The sequence below is a fragment of the Sus scrofa genome, chromosome 9 (genome assembly GCF_054392235.1).
Source record: "Sus scrofa isolate SSC_HxYL_T2T_F1_AM1 chromosome 9, Sscrofa_HxYL_maternal_Yorkshire_Landrace_v2.0, whole genome shotgun sequence".
In the NCBI taxonomy this organism is placed as follows: domain Eukaryota; kingdom Metazoa; phylum Chordata; class Mammalia; order Artiodactyla; family Suidae; genus Sus; species Sus scrofa.
Window position 1 is genome coordinate 100,816,035 of NC_139391.1, and position 14,396 is coordinate 100,830,430.

At 34.3% G+C, this 14,396-nt stretch overlaps 1 protein-coding gene across 3 annotated transcripts in view; it reads left to right on the forward strand.

Moving 5' to 3' along the window:
- Nucleotides 1–9,100: 9,100 nt before the first annotated feature.
- The window catches only part of SEMA3A (semaphorin 3A), a 454,735-nt gene continuing 449,439 nt past the window's right edge, over nt 9,101–14,396 (forward strand). For all 3 annotated transcript variants that reach the window (XM_021063479.2, XM_021063478.2, XM_084977288.1), the window contains exon 1: nt 9,101–9,394. The gene's annotated coding sequence lies outside the window, so the exon portion shown is untranslated. The remainder of the gene's footprint in view (nt 9,395–14,396) is intronic.

Sequence of the window (14,396 nt, forward strand, 5' to 3'; positions counted from 1 at the left end):
TATTGCTAAGATCAAGATGTGAAGAAGCTTACTACAAATTTATTAGAGTTTATGATTGGATCACAACACATATAATAAAGATTTTGTTCTTGATTAATGCTCTACAGAAATATGAATTTGTTAAATAGGTTGTACTGCCTTGTACTTTTCTATCACATAAATATAACGGCACATGTAATATGACACTGTGCAATGTTAAAGTATTATAGGATGATTACTAGAACAATGAAAACCAGCTTTCACTCCTCTGATACTTGCTGCCTAAAAGATTTTTAGCATTTGCTTAATTTTTTTTTTTTTTAGATTCCTTAGTCCTCTTTAAAAAGCATTGTCTGAATATGTATAAGCAAACTGTGCTATAGTAAATTTCCACAAATTCGTATGACAAGTTTCACATCTTAGTTATAGAAACAGTTTCCTTTATGTATTAAGTTTAGGGAAATTTTTTTTTTTTTTTTCTGCTTTATACGGCCGCGCCCACAGCCTGTTAGTTCCCAGGCTAGGGGTCAAATCAAAGCCCATAGCTGCCGTCCTACACTGCAGCCATAGCAATGCCAGATCTAAGCCTCATCTGTGACCTATACCAAAGCTCATGGCATCATCAGATCCTTAACCCACTGAGCGAGGCCAGTGATTGAACCCACAACCTCATGTTTGCTAGTCAGATTTATTTCCACTGTGCCACAACAGGAACTCCTAAGTTTAAAGAAATATTCTTAAAGTATGGAAAAATACAGTTCGTAATCTTTCTCTTATATGTATAAGGTAAGGAGAAAAGAGTTAACACTCATTCTTGGCAATCAAATTCTTGTTTGTATTTTGTATAATTACTAAATTTTGAATAATTACTATTATTAGAGGTAATAGATTAGAATTAGCATTAAGAGGCAATGTAACATGTTTCTAATGATTTGAAGTGTTGCTATCTGTCTCTATCACCTTCCAACGGTATGACTTTTGGTGAATTATTTAATACCTTGCAGCTTCAGTTTCCTTATTATAAGTTGGGTGAGAGTAGTAACTAATTCACAGAGTTGTTTACAAGGAATAATTGAGTTAACTTCCGTAAAGTAATATATCTATTTCTTGTGGCTGATGTAATAAGTTATAATAATCTTGGTGGCTAAAAACAACAGATATTTTTTCATAATTGTGAAAATTGTGTATTGTCTCACAATTCTGGGGGCCAGAGGTCTGAAATAAGGTGTTGGCAGGACTGATTCCTTTCAGAGGCTTTGAGGGAGAATCTGGTCCATAGCTTTATCCTGCATTCTGATGGTCCTCAGCAATCTATGACACTGTTTGACATGTAAAAACATCACCAATCTTTGCCTTTTTCTTTACATGACATTCTCCTCTGGGTCTTTCTGTGTACTTCCTTCTTATAAGGACACACTAGTCATTGGAATTAGGGCCTACCCTAGATTCAGGACAATCTCATTTCAAGATCCTTAGCTTAATTACATCTGCAAAAGCTTTATGTCCAAGTAAGTTAACATTCTGTGGTTCCTGGTGAGCGTGAATTTTGAGAGGATCGTATTCAACCCATTACAAGTGCTAAGAACAAAACTGACACAAAGTACACAGTTATTTTATGACTGAAAAGAACTGGAACAATTTAAAATACAAATAAGAAAATGAATAGGAGTTCCCATGGTAGCTCAGCAGGTTACGAACCCAACTATTATCCAAAAGGGTGCAGTTCAATCCCTTGCCTTGCTCAGCGGGTTAAGGATCCGACATTGCCGTTAGCTGAGGTGTAGGTCCCAGACACGACTTAGATCTGGCGATTTGCTGTGGCTGTGGTGTAGGCCAGTGGCTACAACTCCGATTAGACCCCTAGCCTGGGAACTTCCGCATGCCACAGATGTGACCCTAAAAAGCAACAAACAAACAAACAAACAAACAAAACCCCCAAAACAAACAAGCAAACAAAAAAAAAGGAAAATGAATATATAAATTATGAGTCCCATACCAACATTTATACAGTGATTAAATAATGAGCTCAATCTATTTGGATCAGCATCAATCATCCTGAAAAGTTTAATGTTGAGTTTTAACAAGTAAACTTCAAAACTCAAGGTATGTAATTAATATAAATTGATACTCTTGCACTTTAAGGCAATAAATACCAAATTCATAATAAATATTGATTTTGGTGAGAGAGGAGGAATATGGGACTGAGAAGAAGAGAGAATATCAGGCTCTTCAACAATTTCTGTAATAATTACACAAATATTTTTTCAGTTTAATTTACAATAGCATCAAAAGGACAAAATCTTTAGAAGTAAATTTAAGCAAGAAGGCAAAAAAATTGTACACTGAAAACTACAAAACATTGCTGACAGAAATTAGACAGTCATAAATGGAAAGCCATCTTACGTTCATGGATTGGAAAACTTAATGTTGTTAATATGTCAATGCTGCGCAAAGCAATTAACAGGTCTTATGCAATCGCTATCAAAATTCCAAAGATTTTTTTTACAGAAATAGAATAATCAATCCTGAAATTCGTATGGAATCTCAAGGGCTCAAAAACCAAAATATGAAAGACAGGAGTTCCTGTCATGGCTCAGGAGTAACGAACCTCACTAGGATCCACTGCAGACATGGCTTGGATCTGGCGTTGCTGTGTCTGTGGCATAGGCCAGCAGCTGTAGCTCTGATTTGACCCTTGGCCTGAAGACTTCCATGTTCCTGGGTGCAGCCCTAAAAAACAAAAAAATAAAAAATAAAAGCTCAATCTATAAAAATCCTAGAAGAAAATATGAGGGATAAAATTCATGACACTGTATTTCTCATTCATTTCTTGGATGTGGCACTAACAGGCAAAGTAACAAGAGAAAAAGTAGATAAATTAAACTACATCAAAATTTAAAATAGTGTGCATCAAAGGACACAGTTATCAGTGAAAAGACAACCGATAGAAGAAAATGCTTGTAAACCATATAATACAACCTTTCAGCTCTCTCCTACATTGTAAGAGACTTGAGTGAAATGTCTTAATAACATACCTTATTAAATATTGTATTCCTCAAAAGCAAACACATGGTTGTGTAATGCAAATTGTTGAAATTGATTTTTTGATAGAATTGATTGATAGTGTCAAATAAACATCATATAGATGATATTGGACAGAATCCTAAAATTTTTAAAAATTAATCTATTCAATATTTAGTTTAATGATAGGAAGATACACATATATGTATCTATGCGTGTCTATTTATTAGAATACATATAATTATTTAAATGTCTAGTTATATAATTTCAATATAGTATTTTTTAAATTATGCAGGTCTTAAATGAATTTGGACATTCCTAAGTGACCTAGTTTCATTAATTAGATGTTCTTAATTTGTTTTATTACTTGCTCACTACATAGATCAGCATCACTTCTTTTTCAGCAACTTCATAGATATAGTAATTCTAATTAATTGTTCATTCATTTATTTTTAAAGTCTTAAAGTGATTCCTTCCCCAAATATTTCTATTTCTCAAAAATACTGTTCTTCCGTTCAGTTGGTTAGAAGAGATTTTAGTTTCCCATTCAAAATATTCATCATTTTCAGTAACCGACTCCTGATTTATGTGCCAGGTAGTTAAATAACTACATAAACCCTTCCTTACAGCTGTGAAGCAAATATATAAGCAAAGATTGGTGAGTGTACCCTTCTGGATTTGCCCTTTAAAAGGGGCTGAACAACTGGTATGGGACCTTTTTTACTCTTCCTACTTGTTTCAGGTCATCATCAAAAATAATGACCAGAATTCCAGCAGCTATTTTGTGACTTTGAAAATACCATGTATTAACTAAGAATGACAGAACAAAAACAAAGATGCTGGAATGTCTAATTGTTTGAAAAATGATGCCATATAACTTGGAATGCTATTTCTGAATTTCTCTTCTTTTCGAGCAAAGAAAAAATCAAATAAATAATTGATTTTATTTAATCTGCTATTACTTTCTGTTACTTGCAGGGTTAATTTTTACTCAATCTCTCCTTCCACCTGTACTTAGTTATGAAGTTTTGCTGCTTCTAGCTTTGAAATTCCTTTGGAATCCTAGTGTTTTTGTTTGTTTTTAGTGCTATTATCATTAACCAAGTCCACTTGCTAGGCCTAAAAAATTAAATTTAGTAGGTTTTCTGAGTTCCTGATACTTTGAGAAACAGCAAGCTATACAAACATTAGGAAAATAGTTGTTACATCTGTGGAGAATCCAGTCATGCTCTTAGAAAGTGAAGAGCATTGGTTATCCAACGTTAAGTTTAGCTTCTTCCACTGCTCTAGTTAGTGATATATCATCACACAACTTTTACAAACAGGGATTGGAAACACTTTTTTTTGGGGGGGGGATGAGCTTTGGGGAAGTTAAGAGTTTTTCAATTCAGCACTTTCCGCTGAACCACAAGCACATGGCATTGAACAGAGGGGTAGAAATGGGAATGGAATGTTAGGAGGACGAGAGGATGTCAGTCCACAGGGATAGTCCTACTCAGAGAGAAAAGTGATGATCGAATGAGAAATGTAGGTCAGTGCCTGAGTTATTGCAGCCGACTCAAAGGCTGTCTTGCCTTTTTCTAATCCCTCCCAATTAATCTTTCCAAAACATATTTATCATGCCAGGCGCTTACCAGAAAACTTCCAACAATGTTTCTTTGTTCTACACAATGTTGTCCTTCCCAAACATTCTCCTTGATTCCACAAATCAAACTCCCTATTTGACAAAGACTATTTTTGCCATCGTTTCTGAACAGGACAATATCATTGCCTTGCTCAAAATTCATGCAGTCCACACTGATCCCTCATTTTTCTGACTTTTTATTAAATTTATTATCTTTATCATTCTTTCTGATCATAAAATTTCATTTATTATGTTGTTTATATTTTCATCCCAAATAGTTTGTAAAATATCTTGGGGTCAGACGCTAGATCTTGCTTTGCTTCTCTATGAAGTCTACATCAGCAGTAGCTTATAAGAAGAACTTGTGTTTGTTTAGCTGAAATAAAAATTGCCTGACAAATCTTGAAGAGTGGTAAAACTAATTAGTTTTTATTCTAGAATTTTTTCAGTTGGATTAACTGACTCAGAAATATTCTCCAATTAACTTGCATATTTTCTAGCATTACCCTAAATAAAATTAGAGGATTCATAGAACTATTTTTTTTGGTTCTCTTTCCCTTTAGTTCTCTTTATTTTATTTTATTTTATTTTATTTTTTTATATCTGTCTTTTAAATTCCTCTCTGCCCCTCTGTTCCCTGCTTCCAAACTTTGCCTAATTTTTCCCTTACCCAGATGTATATTTTTTCAAGAATAACTTTCCTTTGTTTCACCTCCTTATGGGGATTTATGGCATAGGCCCTCAGCCAATCTGGAGCCTTTTCAATGGCTCCTGTACCATTTTTGACACACCAGACTATTTATATTCCCTGAGAAAACTCTTCTGTAATATGACTTGGCCTTTTAAAGATGTACTATACTAGCCTTCCAGTGACCAGTAGCTAATGTGGTAAACTAATCCAGAGGATAGAGAACAAATTAAGAAAATACTCTAGGTAGTAATTTTTATCCTCCCTGTAGGTGACCTGCATTTTTACTACAGTAAAAATTTTGGTGGCAATGTTCTTGACCTTGGTCAGAAGCATATTTTAACATCTAAGATGGTGAAGAAGATCAGTGTTGGAAATATTTTTTTCATAGATTTCTACAAACTATAAAAGGAGTTGCCCTAAGTATTTGTTGAATTCTTGATTTTTCATAGCAAACTGACAAACTTCTGCATACCTTTTCAAATCTCATAGAAATATTTCCTCTGCTCTAATTCTATGCTTCCTATTTTATTGATATTTTATACCATTATAATAATAGTAAAGTCAATAGAATACTGTTTTGAGACATACACTTTTTTTTCCTGCCTTATGCATGATGTATTTTAGAACTGATGAATCAACAACCAAAAAAATAAAAATCTTTTACATCTTCTAGAGCTGATGAATCAAAATAAAATCATAAAACTTTCTGTCCCATCTTTATCTCACATATAATTGCACCTACCTAAACCACACTGCGGATAAAATACTTCTCTATGGAAGAGACAGTGGAGCCCATGCTTCAATTAGTTTCATGTGTTTTATTTTCTTAGCTTAACAAGGCCTAATATTGAAGTCATGGGATAGAAAAACAGAAGGATATGAAATATTTTTTAAGCTATGAATATAAAGTGTATTCATATTTTTGAGTTGAAGTAGTTTTATTCAGAAATTTTGTCTAGCTGCTAGGTATCAGCACAAAATTATCTTTAATTACCTTAAACTCAGAAATAAGCAGTTTGGAACTCAAATTATTTACCATTTGGGCTTTAAAATCTTGACACAAGTGAGACACATTTTTGTTTAAAGAAAGAATCACATCATGAACCAGATAATTAAAAATACTGTGAATTTTGGTTTTAATGATATGCAAATCAAATAATTATTTGAATATATCAAATACAATTTTGTACATAATTTTTTGACAAAATATTTTTATATTGAATAATTGTAAATGGCAGAGCAAATTTGAGATTTGTTGAAACAATCTTCTTAATAACAACGTCACAGTCACCACGTCTGTAGTCACCATCAGGGAGGTGACTGAAGTGAGGATTGTGTGTAGATGGCATGGTGATAAACCCAGTGGAAGTGGGGGTGGAAATCAGCAATGAGGTGGTTTGGTGATGGGAACATTCTGATTTTTACCTTCCTGAAGAAGAAAAAAAAAGTACAGCCAGCCTTAGATCATTTGTTGGTAAATTAGATAGCATTTGGTGTAAAGGATTCTTTTGAGAATAGGATTATGTGATGGGTTGTGAAAAAAATAAAACTAAAAATAAATCCAAATAAAGTCTGTATGCTTCTCCAAATAATACCCAAACTTTGGTGTAAAGTTAGACTTTATACTCCCCAACATTGTTTCTTGGGATGTTTCCAGTATGTCTATTTTTAGCCAAATAGAAAAAAAAAAAATCACAGTAAAAGTATTCATGGGATTTTATGTGATACCATGAAAATGTAATTTTGTTAGTTTTTCCAATGAAAAATTTTGAAATCTGAAAATCCTAACTTTTGGCTGAAGTTTGCAAAAGAGATTTCAGGTAGTCATAGATAAATGTCAACCTAATTTACTGAAAAGGCATTAAATAAAATTAAGATTAATTGCTCTCCCAAGTACGATTTCTATAGGTAACTTTGCACTTTTTCAGTAGTGTATTTTCTGTAGTGTGAATAACCATGTATGCTCGTAATGTCTTTAAAATATCCAAACCCTCATGCACAAACACACATGCTAAAAAAAACTAACATTGTTTAAAAGACCCTCTACTCATATAGCCATGATACACAAACAGTAGTTGGGTTTGCTCTACAAGCCACATTGGTCTCTTAGGTTACATTTAAGTCATAACTTGTTTTTTTCTCCAGTATTAGTATCTCTAAGTTTCCTTTTTCAGCATTCAACTCCAATTTTTTACCATATATTTATCGATCATCTTTTAATACTTCCTTCGAATTTATTCTTGAAATTTGATGACTATTCATTCTTGTGTTCTTCTTTTGGATGAAATGATAGAGAATTAAGAATTTATCTATTTATTAAAATTCTTAATTTTCAATCCCACTCTTCCTTCCACTGATTAGCTGCAATCCAATTTGAGATAATAAGAAACATTTGCTCAAGTGATTTTACTTATTTAAAAGTATGCCAACAATTTTTTTGTTAAATATATTTCTTAGGCAAGTTTTCATTGATCCTTTAAACCATTAGCAGAACTTCTATCAGTGAGCTTGGTGATATTTCTATTACTTGCTTGGGTACACAAAGCTAAATTATTTATTTCTAAATTACAACTACCCAGAGAAATAAGGTTTTATTTTTAATTTTCCTATAAAAGAAATCAACAATAATCATTTTATTTGGTGCAGAGTAAAAATTATTCTGCAGAGAGACATGGTGAGAGTGAGGATTCTAGAATCAGATCCAATGGAATCCTGCTTCCAAATCATAACAAATGTATGATCTTGGGTAGAGTATACTCTCCAGCTTTTTTCCTCATCTTTTTAAAAAAAAAAAAAAAGGAAAAGGTGAAAAGGTGAGGTGTACTTGTAAGACTTGGAAGAGATGATGAGCAGAGAGCTTTTTGCATGTTTCTGGCATGTAGCAACTGTCCAATTACTATCCACTATTAATAATAATAGTTATGTACTATTTGATATAGGAAAGTAGTTCTCAACAACATAGGAAAATAAATCAAGCAGTTCTTATTTGTGAAGTTTAATTATATTTATTTTGATTACTTTTACATTTTTGGATCCTCAAAAGAGAGGTGCCATAGAAAGCCTTAAAGTTTCCACGGATTAAGATGTCTGAAATAATATGTGGTATGCAGAAACACCTGCAAGAGGACATTTTCCCTAACAATTGGCTCAGTTACATCTTTCAAAAATGCCCATTTGTAGAATGTCAATCTGTCTGACAGTGTAAATCTCCTTAAAGCAATTTAATTCAGATTAAAATGATAACCATGGCTTATATAGCAGAATGAGGGATCTGTTTCAAATCCATCACGTTAACACTATCGATAACCCACTATGACCCATGATTGAGTAGTTTTAATTAAGTTCAGTTAGGCTATGGGGGGAGAGTACTTCATTTAAACCTTCATTAATAGTTAAAGTGAATATTATAAATATCTCTATAACTTTTGTTGCTTGCACATCTTTCTCTTTTATTGGATTTATTGTTTTCCATGCTATAGAGCAATGCCATTTGGGGAACTCTGGTTCCCAGAAGCTTTAATGCTACCCCACTTCCAGCACTATAAAACAGAGGCCTGCTGTTTTAATCACGCCTCTCTCTCTCTCTCAATGTTGTTTGCGCCCTGGTACAACCCATCTGCCTTGAATCTAATGCTCCGCTGGGGCTGCACACATCTGCCAGCCAGACTACCTTCGTACACAATTACTCAATCCACCGAAAGGCTCTTTAATAGGAAACAAGTGTGACAACGGCAAGCCTCCTTTTTTTTTTTTTTTTTTTTTTTTTTTTTTTTCTCCTCCCTCTTAAACCACAGAGTCAAATAGCTCTAATAGAGATGCAGCTTGATAGATCCGCCCAGGTGTAGGTGAAATGGTAGAGCCTCAGGGGTAATTGATGCTGTGCTCTCATGCTGAAGTTTAGCACTTTGTCCTGACCGGCTCTCCAGCAGCAGGGCGATGGGCTGCTCCCTGTACAGTTACAAAGTCAACATGCTTCTTGCTGCTCACATTTATGCCTAATCCGGAGGGTAACCTAGAGCTAGGTAAGAACAGCGGAACAGCCTTTTACCTCAACGCATGGACAAAGAACAGCAAATTCAGTAAGTGGAAAATTTATCTTTCCTTCTTTTACTTGGGAATTAATTAAGGCTGTTTACTCTCAGGGAGTCCTCTAAAGACTGTGCAAAAGTGAACTAGCAAAAAGTCTGTGTTGATAACCCTGTGGATTTCCTCCGGTTTCGTTTTGCACCAGTGCCTTGGCACTGTCACTGAAGCTTAGACTCCGCGAGTGACTTCCTCATTCAGAAAATCTCGGAATAAAATGTGGTGCTAATATTATTGCTAATTCAATCCTGTAGCCTAACATATTACGTGCTCTTTCTGGATGAAAGGTCTTTTATTGCTGGTGGCATAAATGATGATGGCAAGTGTTTTGTCACAGTTCTGAGAATAGAAAAAAAAAATCTTTAAGAATCCATACTCTTCTTGAAAATGGATTTCAACTTTTACACGTAACTCTATTGTTACATAACTAATCATTCATTAATAGGAGGGACGTGGTTGTAATTTTTGCTTAACAAATCTGTTCTACAGCTCTGTCCCTTAGCAAAGAAGTGATTTTTTAAAACTCTAAAACAGTATTAGGTTGTAGCAGCCATGACAATGATAATGAATTTTTGAAACCAACAAAACAAAACAAAAGGTCATTTGTCTAATAGCATAGGAAAAGATATTAAAACCAGATGTAGGAAATCTCAATTTTGACTTTTTGGTCTTTCATGCTTGGTCTCAAGCAGCCTTCACATTGCGTTTACTTTGCATTTACAACTTTGGTTCACCATTAAACTGTGTTTGAACTTGAAGTTCAGACCTGATCTAAGTACAGCTCTGTTCCTTGAGCCCCCTACTCTGATTTTTACTTGGCTATGGGGAGTCTTTTTACTACTACACCATATATCCTGAATTGTGTTAACAAGCTAACTGTGGTGGACTTTCTCAGGTGGAATGTCAGCCAATGTGAAAGAATGTATTTGCTGTTCAAAAGTATGATGTTCCAAGTAGGAAATAAACACATGGGACATGCGCCTTGACAAAGATTCCAGTTATGATTCCTAAATTCAATCCATCAAATATTGCACAAAGATAATCATGTTAAAAAAGGATGAATAAAAACTGTCAGCACATCATATCTATTTGTAGCCTTCTGAGGGTTTTTTTTTTTTTTAATTTAGGCATTTTTAATTCGAAAAATTAGTCGGGAATGCATTGTCATCCCAAAAGACAATTCACATGTATAGGGTCCACAAACAGGTGAAATTAGATAAAGCATCGTTGCATTATTTAAATAATTCCCCCTGGCTAATGTTTTGTTTTTGTTTTCTAACTATTATAAATGGATATCAATGAAATGGGTGGTTTAAAAGCCATGACGATAGAATTCTGATGACTCCTTTGTGTATATTCAGAAATGACTTAGCTTGGATAAAGTTGCTGCTATGAGAGGTTTAATTAATTACTGCTAGTTAAATATATTACTTTAAGAATTGCATTTGACATTACTGATGGTGGAGTAAACGCAGTTTAAAAGCCATTCTTCATGAAAACTTTAACCGACAATTGTTGGCGTTGAATAGCGGTCAATGTCTACCCCCTACAGGGAGAGAATCTAATTTCACTGTGCCTTCCCCAGAACATGAATACCACAGAGTACAGTTCACACATGTGAATGCTGTAACCATGTCAGTGACTCCAACAACTGCCCCTTAATGAAAAGGTCAGTCCTGTGATTAATAGGAAGCCAGTTTGAAAGGCTGGACCTCACTTCAGCACTGCATTTAGATTTGTTTCTTCTTGATTTACTTCATTTGCCTTTCAAAGTGTAATAAAAATCAAGTGGCACTGTACTGCACTTTTTAAATGTCTTATAGTTGGTTTTATACAATAGGAACACATGGGCTAGTATATTTGATTCATTAAGAAAATAAGTGAAAAAGTCAGTAAGCCAATTGTTGAAGGGATAAAATGATGAATGAGAATTTTCCTCTTTATCCAAATAGTTAGAATATATAGTCTTTGCTTAAATTTCAGTTAATTTAATATACTTTAAGAGGCACTTGGGGGGGGTGAAGATAGAGTGACAAAGGAAGGGTTTGATATTTTTACCTACGATTTATTATGCTTAAATGTTAGCAATAGGCTGGAAAGTGAATATACACTGGTAACTTATGCAGGTAATGTTTCACTAATGGTTAAATTCATTGAAGAATATAGCTAAGTGGAGATGAAGACAGTAATCATAAACCAAGTGACACCCTCAAAGGAGCAGTTTAGTCATATGTAATTTATAATGGTGGTTTGCTTATAAATATTCCAATTAAAATTTGGGCTAGAAAACATTATGGTTAAGACCAACTTAAAAAAAAATCTTTTTAACTGGAAGTTTATTTTGCTAATAAATGTCATGTTAAAATGTATGAAAATTTACAAATTAGACAGTCCCTAAATAAGTTCCTTTATCTTTTCATTTATCTATGTGTCTTGTGTCCCTGTGGCTTTATCTGTGCATGTTTACAAATAAGACTGTAATGAGTAATTAAGTAAAGCAAATGATGTTAAGTATATATTCTATATTATTATACATGAAAATTTTCATGTGCTTGGAGGAAAGTTTTTAGCAATCACAGGATATATTGCCTATTCTAAGGGATATTCTCTTTTAAATAACTTTTATTTTTTTAACCCCAAATCAACATTTACAGGATTTAACAACTTCAATTGTAAAAAGAAAACTATCTTACATATCAAGATAAAAAGTATGGGAAAAAATACAGTCCAATTACAATGACCAATTAAGCAGGAAAGGGTGTAGTCAACACTGTAATAAGCACGCAGTGCTTCCTAGATGTCCTCTCAACTTACCAATGACAACAGCTGTATCCTCCACGGATATCCACGGTTCCACTTTTGCTCTAAGTGGAAGCTGCCTACTTCCAGATAAGGTACAAATGAATAACATGAGTTGGGAATCTTTAAGGAAACAGACACTGCCCTGAACATTTCATACCCATTATTTATTTAGTCCTTAAAGCCCAGTGAAGTAGGTACTGCTTCTGTTCTCATTTATAAATGTAAAAGCAGAGTGGTTGAAAGACTTTCCCAATGTTACATAGCCAGTCGATAATGGCACTTGAGCTCAAATTTACTTTCCCCAAGGACAGATATCTCCTCCAACCACTGGACTATACGTCTCTCCTAACAAATGACTTCACTTTCAGTACAGTTAACTTTATCTCTGATCACTTTCTCAGGGCTACTTGAATGAAAGGAATTCATAAGCAGAAATAGGTAGAAGTGTCAAATATAAATTGTTAAATGCTGATGAGTATGATCTCGCTTCAAGTTATATTATCATCCAGGACTTTAGATCCTACTACTTTTCAGAGGTTTTATTCTAGGTAAAGAAGGAATTGCAGTTACCTGCCAGATTCTTAGGGAAGAACTGGTCCTTCCACCCTCACTTAGTTGCCAATTTTAATTCCTATGAATATTAAGTCTCCTGAGGGTATTTCCAACCAAGGCGCTGCTGACGTTAACAGGGGTGACTCTAATCACAGTGGCCTTCCAATGAGAGAGAGTCACCAGAACACATTCCCACCCCCAAGGCAATGAAGAAAATGAGCTGTCAGTTATTCACCCTCAGAGATTTTTAGGCCTAAATTATTCAATAGGACTACCTGGATTTTTTCTTTTTTTAAATAGAACGCTAGTTGAGCTTTTCCTTATTTGTGGACTTTTTTTTTTTTTTTTTTTTTTTTTTTTTTTTAATGCAAACATAGCCTGGAAAGCTCCTATTTGAAAAATTTCATTTCCAATACAGATATTCCTAGGACCTCCATCTGCAGTTTATCTGCTGAAACACTTTCTCCCCAATACAAATATTCATCAGTATGACTGAGAATATTTCTTTGCAGCAACATCAAAAATGAAATGTGTATGATAAAACTTTTATTTCATAACACAGCTTATCATTATGGGCTTGTGTATTTGCTCCCTGATAAAGGAAAAATATTCCGTTAAAAAAATTTTTTTAAGTCCATATTACCAAATTTTCAAGCCACGGCATCAATTTATTTTATAAGCACAAGCAAATTTATGCAAGGCAGATGAAATGAACGTGAGACAACTATATTAAAATTTTATCAGCCTCAGCCCACTTTTTGTTTTTCTGGGAAAGCAGGTATATATATTACTATAATTCTCATATATCCTTTGTTTTTTGATGAAAGATATTTGAAAAAGGTATTTAAATGTGGTCGGCATATGTAAAACCATAGGCTATTCTTAGACAAAAGAAGACAAAGAAGAAAACAAGTAGTTTTTTTCAAACTAATCTCAAGATCCTAGAAGAATTAATCTAGGGTGACAGGATCTGAAGGCTCTAAGTACCTTGAGGATTGATGCTTACGTGAAGAACAGTGGTCAAAGACTTCCTCTATCATAATCATTACTCAAAGAGATCAACAGGCTAGCTCCTTGAAGTTAATCTTATCCTCATAAATCCTTTTTGAATTAACCAGAAGCTACTTCATGTTCATTTGTAGGCTAATCTTAAGTGGAAGAGTCTTCCCATTCCCAACCCTCTCCTCCTTACTTGGCCCATTTCAAACCTTCCAGCAGGGCCCCAGTCTACAATTAATTCTGACACTGGGTACTGCTGGCTCATGTTTCAGGGAAATATTGGGAGCATTGTAGGTTCAGACTTTGTGCTGATGGACAGTTCCAACCATACCTGGTGGTTAGCTATCTGCTCATTTCCACAGCTTCATACATCCTAAATCCTAAGCCAGAAATCAACCAAGACTCAACTCATGATTCTTCCTTTGTATGGAGGGTTATTAGCCCCAGTTTTTCTTCACATATCAGACTCCTGGCTACCTTGGGTCTATTTCTGCAACCAATATCCAAGAGTTCTTGGTTTATGCCCCTACTTGGTAGTAAATATTCTCTTCATTTTAGGCCCACTGAAACCTATAACCTACTTTGAGCAGGATATGGATTTTTAATTTTGTTATGAAGCACACTTTATCATTGCTCTATGTTCAA